Genomic DNA, 15,954 nt, shown 5'->3' with positions numbered 1-15,954 from the left:
GAGTAGTTTTTGATTACATAAGGGTTTTTTTTTTTTTTTTCTGAATAAGGATGAGATTGAAAGAATGTAATAAGAAGCCTTAAAATTAATTAGTAAATGGGGAATTTTAAAATTAGATGAGGGCAATTGGATCAAGTGAAAAATTCATTAAACCAAAATTGTAGCTTCCCTTAAAAGCTAAAATCCCAAAGCTAGGGTTAGTCAACTTTTCCTAAAAGCTATAAATTTTACTTAAATTTTTATAAAAACTATTTTTTAAATTTTACTAAACACATATTAACTCATAACTTTTTGATTTTAGCTTTTTAAAAAACTCTCCCAAACGGGACCTAGGACAGCTGATAATGAAAGAAATCAAATATATTTGAAATCCACTTGATGAGTTGATTCTATATTTTTTTTAGAAGCACGTGATTCTATATTTGATTTACTTACTTTTTTTTGAAGGAAGATTTACTTACCTTTTATTGAATATCAAATCGTCATAACTTCGAATAAAACGCTTAAAAAAAATTCGAATGAAACAAAAATAAAAATAAACTGGCTGGCGAGTTAGGTGCCTTCCTAGTTCCTCCTCTTTTCAAATTTTATCTTGTTTTTAATCCTAATTAATAAATCTTGATTATTTCAAAAAAATAAAAATAAATAAATCTTGATAAATAACTCTTGGAACTTTTATTAGAAATTATCTTTAGAGTTGAATGTTGATAAGTACTCGGTAGTACTTATGTCTTGTTAGACCATCGTCATTAGTAGTGTGCATAAATCGATTCAATTCAAGATAATTACTTGATCTAATTACAATTAATCACAAATTAAATATCTAATTATAGTCTGATTGGATTAGATATTATTTTTGAATATCCAATTAGATGTATCGAATATTGGATAAGATGTCTAAAAATCCAATATATCTAACATCCAATCAAAGTAATTACATTTTATTTTATTATAAGTAAAAAAATACACACATATATATATATGAAAATTAACATTAAAATTTTTACTAATGGATATTGTATAATTTGAGCTAAATTTTGCTCAAAAAATAAGTTAATGTTATATTTGGTCAAAATTTTATAATAATACTCCAATATAAGAGTATCTTCAATGAAGTGCTATAAAAATGGTGTATTTTCAGTTTTTAAAGGAGTTTTTTCATTTTTACACTTCAAAATAGTTTTTTTATTTATTTATTTATTTATTTTTTTACAGAATTCAATATAGAAACCCCGGTCCTATTGCAACTAGCGCTGCAACCTAAATTGCAACAAAAAATCGTATAGAAACCCCTACTGTAACTAGCGCTGCAACCACTTTAGAAACCCAAACTGTAAATTTGAAGAAAAAAAAAAGTTAAAAAAAATAGTATATGAGGTAATTCCCCTTTTTAAAAATATTTTGATAAAAGTAAAGCTCCAATAATAGTGTAAAATATATCCCTAAATTTGGCTCATACTAAAAATTGTACCAAATTTAGTAAAAAAAGATAGCATAGTCAAATTTTAACTCACAATCAATACCAATTATTTTAATTACTATTTTGTTACTTATTAATACATTTATTAATTAAAAAATATTTTTTATTTTTAATTCCCATTTTAATCTTATAAAAAAAATAGTCATAAAGAAAATAAACTAAATTAATTGTATTATACATTTTCAATAAACATTAATTATTTCTTGACTTTTTTTTTTTTAACTATTTTGCTCCTATATTGTGTATTGGCGCATAATTCCAAAAAAGTACGCTAAATATAACTTTGTACATATTTTGGGCTAAATGGAGCACAAATTATACATTTTAGAAATAATCTTGAGAGTAAAGTTAATATATTTTTTTTAATAAAATAGTGTAAAAAAAGTCAACAAAAATATTAAATTCTTATTGGAAGCATATAAAAACCTTATTGAATATTGCTGACCTCAAAAATTGCTAAGTAAATTTTTAGATTTATTAGTGTTGTTTACCGAATTTTTTGGAAACCAATAATTTAAATGTAAGAGTCAAAGAATAAAAACTCAAAAATAAAAGAAATAAGAACACTCAAGATATTTACTTGATTGAGGCATTAACCAAAGTCCACGGGTCAATATTATTAAGTTAGGCTAGAAAAGCTTTAGGGATTACAAGAAGGTACGAGCACTCTCTCTTTTGCCTGGGCATGTGAGTAATGAAATTTAAACCCTTTGCATGTAGGATTTGTTGTATATTTATAGTGCATAGAGATCATACTAGTTACTCTTTTTACCCACTAATAGGAACTTTACAAATAAAATATGAATTTTGGGCTTATCTGGTGAAGTCCAACCCATGAGCCGCGTTGTGTATGTTGACGACGTGGAGGCCACATCACGATGCTAGTTGTCACAATCCTATCCTATATTTGTGGAAATTAATGAAACATTTACTTGATTGCCAATTATCATATTTTCTTATTTAGAAAGATATGATCTTTTTGTCTGAGATTATTGAAAGACAATCCCTCATCTTATGCGATATGATAGTAGTAAATAGAAAACTATACTGGGCTTCCAGATACACGCTAAAGGCTTCTTTTAGCTACGCGGTTTTAAGTCTTTCGAATGTTAACCATGTTGGATGGGATCTCGTTTGGACGAGTTGCTCATTCTTCATCCGGAAGGACTGATGATTTATGGATACGGCCCAATTACCTCAACTGGACCCATTATGGGCCTTAAGTATTTAAGCTGTATTTATCATGAGAACTCCACGTGTCCCTAGCCGCAAACACATATAACATTTTGTTGGGATTTTATACTCTAAATAAAACTCATTTCAATATAATCAGATTTACTAATTAATAAAATATCAGAAATCATTTTATGATGCATGATTCACATGATTTCTTTCATGTTATAAGTTTAATATATAAATTCTATCAAATTCAGAACCTATACTTATTCATGATTATAGTATTGTCAACACAGTAGAATATAATCATGATTATATGTTTCAAAGTTTAAGCTTCATGATTTGTCAGTACACTGGATTTATACTGACATGATAATCAGCGATAAAGTTTACTTACACCTTGGATAAGTGTTATGTCCTTTCTAGGGCATTGGCAAATTATGCTAGGATCGGATGTATGGAGTATACATTAGACTGGACCCATATTGACATTGGATAAGATATTATAAACTTACTGTTATATCTATTTAAGTCAATATCACGTAGTTGATCTTAGGTCAATAGATCTTAATTATGAGATTGTTAGGTTCTGGCTTAAATATATTATTTATATTCTTTGAATTGTTCGTTAAAGCTAACCAATTAGATTGGCCCAATACTTACATCTTAGGAACATGTTAGTACAATTGAGTGGGAGCGCTAATCATAAATATGGAATCTATAGCTTTCATAACTTCTAAAAGTGAAACGATGATTTCTTTTGAGCTTGGCTTAACGCAATTAATGACTGAAGCCTCATTTCAGTAATTATATTAGTTTACTAAAATATCATTTACAACTTGATAAATGTTTTAAGGATAAAATATATTGAAGCGTAGAATGGTAAATTTATCCCTACTTGATGTAAATCATCTATAGGATCTTTGATTATTTAGATTATAACAATAGATTATTAATAGCGTATTTATATCTTGGAACATATAGAGCGTTCTATATCATTAAAAGTGTAATTTTGAATCTATGGTATTTACCATTTTGACGCAAATGTGTCAGAGTGAGTGTGCACGTTCACATTTCACTTCATAAGTCTGTGTTTATTGATTTTTATAAGTAAATTGTGAAATGTTTGTTTGATTGGTGTTTCTCAAAATTTGAAATCAACTGTGGAGTAGGTGAACTTCATAAGTCTTATATTTAATCTAAGGAGCCATGTTCACATGGGTCTTGTCAAGCTTTTAAACTTAAATGAGTAAGAATCAAGTTTGTAAGCTTATATTTGGCAGGTCTATGTGGCAATTGTGGTGGTGAGTGGGTAGACGAAGAGTGAGTCGATGTAAACGAAACACTTTTTCATACTAACTATTTTTTTTCCATTAACTGAAATTTGATGTCTCCCAAATGAATTACACTAATGTCAGATATATATCCTGCTAGCCCAACAAGTGAGTTGGCTAAGCTGAGGCTGGCTGCTGAGAGGAGATGGTGTGGCAGTCAGTAGTCCCGTGATCCGTAAGGGGAAATACTGGGTAAGTTGTGCAATCCCACACCGCCTGGGGAAGGTCAAGTGGGATGATTCTGAGACTGTGTAGGTATGGGACTACACAGTTGAAGAGAGCTTAAATGGATTGATTGGTACTACCTATGTCAACAAGGTGCATCTTATTTTTCGGTAGCCCATCACGAAAGAACTCCACAGTTAAGCGTGCTTGACCTGGAGCAATTTTAGGATGGGTGACCTCCTGGGAAGTTTTCCCAGGAAGCGTGTGAGTGAGGACAAAGCACGCTGGAAACACTCGTGTTGGTCTGTAGGGTCAGTCATCAGTCCATGAAGCAGTCAGAATGACGTACTCGTGTATAAGAGCCATTCATTCCGTGGGTGTAAGGACCCAATGGAAGCTTGAAGCGGGGACGTTACAGATGGTTAGATCTTGGCCATAGTCTTGGAGGTATCTATGGTCCTGGTAGAAGGTTCTGATGAATATTACTTTCATTATTTGGTGCCTTCTGCTTTAAATTTGCATTTAATTTATTGTTTAAGCGTCTAAAAAGTACAGATAAATATAAAATATAGTCTTTGTGCATGTACCACGATCCATTGCTTTGCGAAATATATATTAACCTGTTTTTAAGTTCTGGCTATTTAGTTAGTCTTCTGAATTTTCTTGCCACATCAAGGTGGTTTAATCACTGTTAAGAAAAGAAGTTTCATTGGGGAGAAACTAGTTTCCAATGCTCGTATGAAGAAGGAACTCGGAGTAAAGCTTCTCTATCCAAGTTACAGGTGTGGATTGCAGAGCATTATTGACCACATGGAGAACCCTTTTTAACAAAGTTTAAGATTATGTTGGAGAGTATGTAATTTGGATCATTTATTTGGTGAAAAAGCACAAATTGTGTATACTCAACCATGAGATGCCCTGACTTCAGCATGATTGATAAATCTAACAAAAAAAAAGAACAAAATTCTAAAAAACCATAATGGGAAGGAAGTAGGAAGAGTAGAAAAATGTGTCTGACCTCCAATGATGATTTGTATTACAAGGTTTAAATACATTCAAAAGCAAAATAAAAGGTCGGACCATGTCAATATAATTTGAGCATTGTTATTGGGCACTAGTAGTGTCTAGCACTTTCTAGACGTATCACGTTACGATTAATTAACGATATTAACATGTAAGAAAGTGCTAGATTTCTCATATAATTTAGGATCGCTCCTCCCCAAAATAAAGAATGTAGTGGAACCAGCAGCGGCATTTGATGTTATTGACAATTTATGTTGACATTATGACATAAAGAGATGATCATCTTTTTGATCCTCCTAGTTAGGCATGCGTACACTTTCAAAATTTGGCAAAAATATATATGATATGAGAAGGTTATGACAATCAGATAAGGTTAAAAAAAATAATAATAAAGGAAAGAAAAACCCAAAAATAATGGAATCGTAATTTTAAGGGAAGCTAGACTATATTCTAAGAAGAAATATATTAAACGTGTTATTGCGTTGTGTCGTATGACTTGTTAAGAAATTATATCGTGTTTTTGTTTGGAGACTTAGGTATTTGTATTTTTCATAAATGTATCATTGTGTTATAAATGTCAACTGACACGATTAATACCAAATTACTAGTCATACAATGCGATGTTTTAATATTTTTGTAAATAATACTTTTATCTTGAAATTGGTATATCAAATTTAGTTAGAAATTATACACATCTTTTTAATTTGCTATTGTCTACTCTATTGTCGGCCGATGTTTGCTGATTCCACTATAATTCATTTGTAAGACCATCTCCAATAGTTACACTAATTTAGTGTAAAATCTTTTACTTTTTGTAGAACAAACCCACAAAATAAATATTTTACTTCAAAGATCTCGTATTTTATATTTTTACATTAATAACCAAAAATAATTAATTTATGATATAATTATATCATGACTATTAGAAAGAATTTAAAATTTTAAAATAATTTGAAAAAAAAAATATTTATTAAATCAGTTAAACATAAAATATTTTGTTTTTTTGTTAAAAAAAAAAGATTTATTGAAGGATTTAAACTCTATAGTTAATCTCAATATACACGACTATTTTTGAAAATGAAAAAACAAGGACGGCCAAAAAAGAGCTCGCCAACAATATCAAGCATTTCAAGAATATCAATATTCTCAAAATACTTTAAGTCTATATACCTAATATTTTGATATTTTTTAAGGCTAAGATTCTCAAGTGATTAATTTGACTATTAAATTATTATTTTACTTAATGTTTATTTTCATTTATGTTGTTCTTTTTAGTGTTATAACTTAGTATTATGTTGTGTAAATTTTGTTTAATATTAATATTTTTGTTATTGTTATGTTGTACTTTCAAATATGTTAGTGTTTTAAATTATTTTTTTGATAAATTTCAATTTGAGAATTAAAATGTAAGAAATTTTTTTATAATAAAATAAAATAAGGGTTAGAATGTAAAAATAGTTTTACACCAAATCGGTATAGATTTAAAATCTAACACCATTAATAGTGTAGAATTTGATGTACACTAATTTGGTGCATAATTTGGTGTACCATTAGAGTAAAATGGTGTGAATATTTTATACCAATTTAGTGAAATAATGTACCATTAGAGATGCTCTAAGAAAAAGAGTAAAATAGTGTAAATTAAACTAAGCCATAATAGCCTAGACACTTATTTTGTTAATACTGTTAGTATTGTTAAGGAGTAGTTGTATCTGTTAGAGGTTGTTAATTGTCAAGTTGTTTTGTAACTAGTTATTTGTAATCTTGATCTCTATAAATAAGATAACACCTCAAAATGATCTAAGGTTTTTCCCATTCTCTTGTCTTGTGATTCTTATCTAAAAAACTCCTTTAGACCTCTCGCTTTGTTTCTCTACTCTGGAAAAACCTCTTCATGGTATCAAAGCTTTTTTTTTTTTTTTTTTACTAACGTCCATGGAAAATCCTTCAAGCGATCCTCAATTTGAAACTGATATTAATAATACCCCAACAACACTGCTTTCTGCTCCAAATTTTGCTCCCAACTCTGGTTTTCCTAATCAATCTTGGAAACCTTTCTCGAATTCGTTAAGCTCTTCTTTTAACAATCAAACTCGATCAAACTAACTACTTAGCTTGCACATCTCAAGTAGTTCCCACTGTTATCGGCCATGATCTTGATGATTTGTTGTTCAACAGTGACAAACCTCCTCAGTTCTTGGTAAATGACGATTGGAAAACGCAAAGACCAACTACTACTTTCTTGGCTCAGATCTTCGATGACTGAATTTGTTGGAAGGCCCTTGAACAAAGGTTCTCAAGTAAATCTAAGGCTCAACTTCTACAACTGAAAGGACAACTTTGCAATGTTCAGAAGTAGAACCTCTCCATTGCTGAGTGTTTTTACAAGGTAATATTCCTAAGTGACAACTTGGCGATTCCTGGATGTACTATTATTGATGAAGATCTTGAGCTTTGATTGCTGAATGGTCTTGGACCAGAATATAATTTAGTGATTTTTGGTATAACTTCTAGTAGTGAATCGAAGTCCTTGGAAGAAATACAAGCTTTATTAATGGCTTATGAGTGCAGACTTGAACACTACCATAGTGTTGCTAATCTTTCCTCCAAAATGACAACAAATCTTGTAATTGGGGATCTTTAAGAACCATTCATTCTGGTCCTTACAAGCCTCTATTTGCTCAAAACCCTTCATATGAAACTCCCTCAAGATCAGGAGCTAAGCCATACAATCGATCTTTCCCTTCAAATGATTTAAGACCCTTATGTCAAGTTTGTCTCATGCTCGACCATACTGCTGCAATATGTCACTATAGATTTGTTAAAGTCTTTGTCACTCGCAAGGCCTCCATAAATTCACCTCGAGCTTACTTGACTGAAGTTGAAGGTGATCATGATCCACAAATATTCCTCTTCAACAATCCCGACTTTGTAGATGATCCTATGTGGTATACTGATATGGGTGCCACCAATCATGTTTCATTTGGCATGGAAAATCTGGACACTGCTGCTCCTTACACTGGATCTAAATCTTTGGCTATAAGTAATGGTAAGAAGTTAGTAATTTTCCCATATCAGTCATGCTATTCTTCCCTCTTCTTCAAATTCTCCCTTACATTTAAAATTTGTCTTAAGAGTCCCTGCTATCACAAAAAATTTGGCCAGTGTTTCTAAGCTAATTGATTATAATAATGTGTTTCTTGAATTTTACAAATATTGTTATTTTGTCAAGGACAATCTTGCTGAAATGGAAACGTAAAAATGACCTCTATATGCTTGGAGATGATTCTCAGTCCACCTCCTCTGCTGGTTTTCATGTCATCTTGCCACTTCTTCTGAGTCTCTCACCGGTTCTCTTCAATCATTTAATTCCTTAGCATCTTCATGTAATCAATATTGTAATATTTCAGGTCACAAATGTTCAATGACAAATGATGTAATAAAACTCAGATTAGTAAAAGCTTACTTTCTAAAAATTGGTGTGATCCTCAAGTTTTTTCTCAGCTTCTCTTACTAATGATGTTAATGTTTGGCATTACAAACTACGTCATCCCTCAATTAGAAATTTAATGTACACACATCTGGAGATCATTTGACTATGGTATGATGATAATCAAATAATACAAAATCCTTCCACTGCGTACTTGATTTAGAACCATAAAAACAACACAAGAATGGTACGTATTTAACTCAAATAAAGTACATTAGCCATCTCCTTGTTAAGCTTCATCTGGAAAGGGTCAAAGCGTCTCCAAGCCTGACCAACTCTACTCATAAATTATCTCTTCATGAAGGTGCTCTTTTTTCTGATCCTATGCTCTATCACAGTACACTAGGAGCCTTACAATACCTCAGACTAACCAGGCCTGGTGTTACCTTTATTGTCAATAAACTAAATCAATTTGTTCAAGCTCCTACCATTGTCCATTGGGAAGCTTGCAAACGATTTCTTAGATATTTGAAAGGGACGATTGCTCAAGGTCTTCTCATAACACCAACAAGTCTTATGGATCTTCACGGGTAGTCCGATGCTGTTTGGCTAGTTGTCCCGATGATTGTCGCTCTACAGGTGGTTATGCCATGTTCCTTGGTGGGAATCTAATATCCTGTTCTACTAAAAAGCAACAAGTTATCGCTCGATCTAGTATTGAAAGTGAGTTTCGTGCTCTAGCAAATGCGGCTACTAAAATCAAGTGGATTGTTTCTCTTCGTGAACTCCAAGTTACTCTATCTCAAGCTCCTATTTTGTGGGTGGACAATCAAGGAGCCTTTGCTCTTGCGGCAAATTCCATGTTTCATGCTCGTAGCAAGCACATAGAGATTGATCTACACTTTGTCCGGTACCAAATTCTCGCTCAACACCTATCACTCTAATATGTTCTCTCAGTTGATCAAATCGCGGATGTTCTTACTAAAGCCTTGCCTACTGATCGTTTTGAGTATTTGAAGTCCAAACTTCATGTGGTGAATTTCCAATTTCGTTTTGAGTATGTTAAGTAGTAGGTAGTTATATCTGTTAGAGGTTGTTAATAGTCAAGCTGTTTTGTAACTAATTCTTTGTACTCTTTATCTCTATAAGTAAAATAACACCTCAGAATGATTAGGTGGCGTTTGGTTGGAGGTAATGAAATGGAATGGAATGGAAAGGAAACAATTTTCATTCCATTCCTTTGTTTGGTTGCATTTAAAAGTATTAGAATGACATTCCAATAGAATGCTCTCTCCACAATTTTGGTGGAATGACTATTCCATTTTAAAAAGGAAGGAATGACCATTCCAATATAACAAGAAAAAAAATTTAATTATTTTTTTTATCAATTCTTTTTATGCATTTTAAATTTTATTCCATTCCATTCCTATTCTTATTCCCATTCCCATTCCTATTCCTATATTTTCATTCCTCCCAACCAAACGCCAAATTTTTTCTCATTCTCTTGTCTTGTAATTCTTTTCTAAAGAACTCCTCATAGATCTCTCTCTGTTTCTCTACTCTCCAAAAACCTCTTCAAGCCATCACTTTCAAAACAACAATAATATAAGCTAGTTACCCAAATTTATTTAACAATGTCTCAAATGATGCAAATTAACCTTTTAAAAATGCCCCTATTTTTATTGTATAATTTTAATGCTTTCACCATATTTATTGAGACGTTTAATTTGAAATCTTGCACTAACGGAGTATTTTAATAATTTAAAGAGGGAGAGCATAATCGCTAATCATAATCAATTCACACCGTCCTAATTAGGATTTCATAAAATGACGGTGGATAATTATAAGTTGATTTAATATATGAAAAATGTTCAATCAAAATGTAAATTATAAGGTGCATGGTATTATACCGAAATAACTATTTATTTTTTAAGTGCTCAATATATAAACTAATTTTTATGTTACTTTGTTAGCATTTCAATAATTTTTAGTAAAGTGATTTTAGACTTTCTTAAAAAAATGTGTTTATCATTTTTATTATTATTATTATTATTATTAGACATAATGCTAGAACTTACATGTTATCGACTCAATTACTGAAAGTTACACCATTAAATTAGATATTTCTTTAGACCATATTAGTTGTACAAATCTAAAATTGAAGACGAACACTGATTATATTAAAAAATATTAACCATACTAACCTTACAAAATCAAAACTAACTATATTAATCTTCCAAAAAAAAAATATAAACACACATAAACTTAAAATAAATTGATTATGTGATACTTATCATTATTCTATTTAATAGTGTTTATTGTCCAAGCTACTGTATATAATTATGAGTATAGTTAAAAAGCACTTTAATTAAGTGTCCAATACTATTATTTGTTGTGCATAATGTTAGTGTAAATTCTTATTAATACGTCAATACTGGTGTAAGTTTAAATTAAAATTTATAAAATCTAATATTAAATTGTATCAATAGATGTCAATTAAGTAGCTACTACTCATGTATAGTGTTTTTTTTTTCCTTCCTTCTTCTTCCTATTTTAGATGACATATTTTTTTATTTTATTATTGCTTACCTTCTCCAGTACCATAAAGTATAAATTATTGCAAGGGTCTGTTAATATCTTTGCAGTTTTCATTTTTTTTTTGGTTCATAAACTCGAGTAGGTATAATAAAAGACCTATGTACCACACATAGTCCACACTCTCCTGTATATATATTATATAATCACACTCAAACAACCCTTTTTAATTCAAAGCACATAAAGCTAACTATATAATGATATTTATTATAAATTACTGGCTCGTCCACTAACCCTGACTTAATAAAGAAATAAATGACACCATTATATAACTCTTTCTGGTTTGCTTTTAATAGCATGGTTTTCATGCTTTGGACACTGCTATAAATATAATCCTTTATTTTGCATTTACTTAATAAATAATAATAATTATTATTATTTATCTTTTTGCAATATGCCATTAAAATTCATCATACAAGCATAGAAAATGCATAACCAATGATTTCATTATCCAACTTTTTTGCTATTGAATATTACAAACCACACATTATAAGCATACAAATATAATAAATAAAAGGTATTATTCTACCTAAATTCATCCACTTCTTAATTGTCTCCTTTGTCAGGATATTTTTGGGTATTGCTTTACCCTGCTTAATTTCCTACACATAATAAATTAAAATAATTAAATAATTAATGATCCAAAAAATTCCAAGTGCACCCTTCATATTGATACATTTGTTGAATATATATGATAATTTTGACAAAGTAATAAGGTGCGTTTTATAATAAGATAAAGTGGATTTTTATAAAAATAGCAATTTTTTTGTATTGTCACCTTTTTTTTTACATATTTTATACTAAATTTTCAAAAACACTGTATTTAAAATTACAAAAATATTATATTCTAATAAAATAAAACAAAACAACTTAACAAATAATATGAAAACAACCATAAAATAACAAAAACAAAAAGATAACTAACAACGAAAAATAATAACATAATGACTTAACTGCAATATGCAAAACAGTATCAATTTCTCAATATGCTTTCGTATTACAATTTATTTTACTTAATTTGACAACTTGATTTATTTTTTGTATTATTACATTATTTTTTTCATAGAATTTGTTGTTACAATTTCATACTTTTAACTTTTTTTTTCTTTTTGGGTTAGCTAGTAACAATTAAAATAATAATTTATTTTTTATAAGTTAAATAAATAATTACATTAATAATATAAATAATAAAATCTGATGATTTTAAAATAGAGTATATAATATAATGGGTAATATATAATTAATATGTCAATATCTACTACTACACATTGTGTCAATAAAAAAAAATAAAAAAACTTATCATTGTATTTTAATAAAATGTGTCAAAAAATAAACTAAATATATGTATCTAAACTACAAAGCAACACATACAACTAAAAGAAATTTCAAGAAGAAACTAAAAGTATACACCATAAAAAAATACACATGAATAAAAAATAACTAAAAAATAAATAATTGTTGAACAAAAAAATATTTTGAAAAACCACTTAAAACAACAAAAAAATAAAATAAAAATAACAAAATAATGCACAAATATACAACAAAAAAAATTGTGTGCAATAAACTAAAAATATACACCATAAAAATACACATAAACCATACAACAACTGTACAAAAAAACACATAAAACAACTATAAAACTCTTAAATAATAATATCAAAATAACTATTAAATAACAAAAAGACAACTATAAATCAATAGAAAATAACAAGACAACATCCTTGTTAATGCAAATTATTCATAAATTAACTCCGAATAAAGTACAAAACATTCAAAAAAATACTATTTTTATTAATCATGTAAAAGAGAGAAAAATATAGAATGAGTATTTTTATTTTTTTCTAAAATACAGAACGAGTGTTAAAAAAAATGAGAAAAAGTGTGAAAGTAAAATAATTATATTTTAGTAAAGGTTAAAAAAAATTAATTAATATATATTTTTTTTATAAAATATGATTAATTTAAAAAAATAGTATGAAATAGTTTGAGTCTGAATAGTAAGAAAATATAACAAAAAGAAAAAGAAATATATTAAGTGTTTGAATTTTTTTTTAAAAAATAATAAAATAAAATTTTGTGAGAGAGTGAAAAAGTGTTAGAAAAAAAATAAAAATGTACACTTATTATATATACTAGTATATCGTTACGTGCGATGCACGTATGCTATGTTTTATATTAAGTATTATATTATGATCTCGGAAGGAAATAAATGAATCAAAAATAAATAATATTTAATTTAGAGAGATTTGAATAATAAATTTAAATTTAACTTTTATGTCCAGTATAATGGAGTTTAAATTAAACTACAAATGTTAGTAAAAACATATTGGAAACAATAATAATAAGGTTATAATATATGTTGCATTTTGTTCCAGTTCAAATATTACAAAATTAAGAATAACTAACACTTGAAGGAACATTCTCACTACCAAGAAGAAATCTTAGATATGGAGTCAAAAACAGAGCAAAATCAAAATTAATGTGTACAAGTATTCCTAAGAAGCTACCACTGTCAGCCTACCAGAAGTCATGAATTTTAACAATGCTAACTGAAATCCCATCTGCTCATTATAAAGCCACCGTCACTCAAAATAGCACAACAAAAGTAACAAAGAAGTATTAAAGGTGTAATTTTTACAAAAAGCAATGAGAATTAACAACTGATGATTGCATTCTGACCTTTAGCTTGGACACTCTTGTAAAATAACAGAACTGCAATCGATGAGAAAGAAATATGAAATCTGAGAGAGAAAGGCTTTTGTTGTGTTTGCCTGTATGGGTGATGAATGGGTTAATCGTAAAGATTGTTTAATTTTTTTTAGTTTAATTATTGGGTTTATTTTTTGAAATTTGAATGAATAAAAAAATTTCAAAATTTGTAGTTTGTTAGAGAGATATGTAAGTTAATCGTAAATATTATTTAATTTTATGGGTTTAATTATTGAGTTTATTTTTTGAAATTGGAATGAATCCGTGTAATTTGTTAGAGAGATATTTGAATGAATAAAAAAATTTCAAAAATTGTAGTTTGTTAGAGAGATATGTAAGTTAATCGTAAATATTATTTAATTTTATGAGTTTAATTATTGGGTTTATTTTTTGAAATTGGATGAAGCCGTGTAATTTGTTAGAGAGATATATGGGTAAGATATTTTTTTTAATTTTGAAAAAGATTGTTTAATTTTTTGGTTTAATTATTGGGTTTATTTATTTGTTCACGTTTAACGTTAACAGTCTGTTAAGTCAATCGTGTAAGGCTAAATAAAAAAAAGAATCGTTAAACCAAGAATTCCCGTTAGATAGACACTTTTAATATATAAAGATAAAGATAAAAAAAATTAATGTGGAAGAAGAGAGAGAGTCGGAAAAAAAAAGATAAAAAAAAATAAATAAAGAGAGAAGAGAAATAAAAAAGGAAAAAAAGTCAGCCAAACTTACATAAGAAGAAAAAAAAGAAAGAAAAGTGAGCTAAGAAAAAAACAAGACAACAAAAAAAATATATAAAGAGATAAAAGAAAGAAAAAAAATTTATAAAAGCTTTAATATATAGAAAAAAGAGTAAAGAAAATAGATAGTATAAATATAAATATAAAATTTTTATTGACAAATATAAATGTAAACTTTTTGTAAAAAAATTACCATACGGTGTAAAGATAAGACAGCCAACAAATTGGTTTTTATTCTTCTTTTGATTATTTTATTTTATATTTTTAATAAAGGTTTTATAATAAATAGTATTTCAAATAACAATATATTTAGAAAATTTTATTACTATAATTTGCTAGTTATAACTAAACTTTGGCAAGAACGCAGAAGTATATACAACATTCAGTTTTGGGAATAGGAGATCACTGATATAATTAAGTATAGTGACCATATCATTTATCAAATCATTTGTATTAAATATTGTTATTGGTACAATTAAATATTAATAAACCCATATAATTTTATTGTGATAATTATATGTGGAGCATTGCTATTGAGCACTAGTGGTGTCTAGTACCCTTAAGACGTGTCATCTTAGGATTTGCTAGCGATACTCCCTAAAAGCTATTATATTAAACTATATGGAACCCGATACTAAATTAGACCAATATCGATATTAACACGTAAGAGGTTCTTGACACCACTGATACCTTTTAACATTTCTCTTATATGTGATATCACTAATTAATTATAGGTGAGTGCTAGACACCACTAGCACTGCCTTATGATCAAATAAAAAATAATAATAATTATTGATTACTAAATTACCTAACTACATGTAGGTATTAGATCACCAACAAATAAATATTTTTTATCTTTTAATATTGAATTTCAAATATTATTATTATTATTTACTGTATTTATTTAAGAATGGTGGGGAATTAATGGAAACTCTTTAGCGGATATTTCTCATATGCCTAATGGCAACATTGCAGATACATTGAATTAAAAATGGTTATATATTTATTTATTAATCTAAATGGGACGATAAAAATTTGATGAACTTTGAAATTATAATATTAATTATTAATGTTCAATATTTAAGTATGAAAATATAAATAATGATTATACACAAACTTAACACACACTTATCTACTAAGCAATTTCAATTAATTATATTAATTTAATTTTACTTATCAAAAGTAACTTGACACATAAGTGTGTGCGCTTCCCAAATTTGTATATGATTTAATTTGGCGTAACTATGGATAAATTTTTTGTGATGGTTTGTGAGAGAGTCATAAACATTTATTTTTGGATGTCTT

General features: G+C 28.3%; 1 long non-coding RNA gene across 1 annotated transcript; it reads left to right on the top strand.

Moving 5' to 3' along the window:
* The first annotated feature begins 6,962 nt into the window (after window positions 1-6,962).
* LOC115703205 (uncharacterized) lies at window positions 6,963-9,779 on the top strand. Its single transcript, XR_004009025.2, has 2 exons — window positions 6,963-8,227; window positions 8,411-9,779. It is a non-coding gene; the product is annotated as an uncharacterized LOC115703205 (long non-coding RNA).
* The last annotated feature ends 6,175 nt before the right edge of the window (window positions 9,780-15,954 follow it).

The sequence above is a fragment of the Cannabis sativa genome, chromosome X (assembly GCF_029168945.1).
Source record: "Cannabis sativa cultivar Pink pepper isolate KNU-18-1 chromosome X, ASM2916894v1, whole genome shotgun sequence".
Taxonomy (NCBI): Eukaryota; Viridiplantae; Streptophyta; class Magnoliopsida; order Rosales; family Cannabaceae; genus Cannabis; species Cannabis sativa.
The sequence above is the reverse complement of the archived record's forward strand: the minus strand, read 5'-3'. Positions and strand labels throughout refer to the sequence as shown.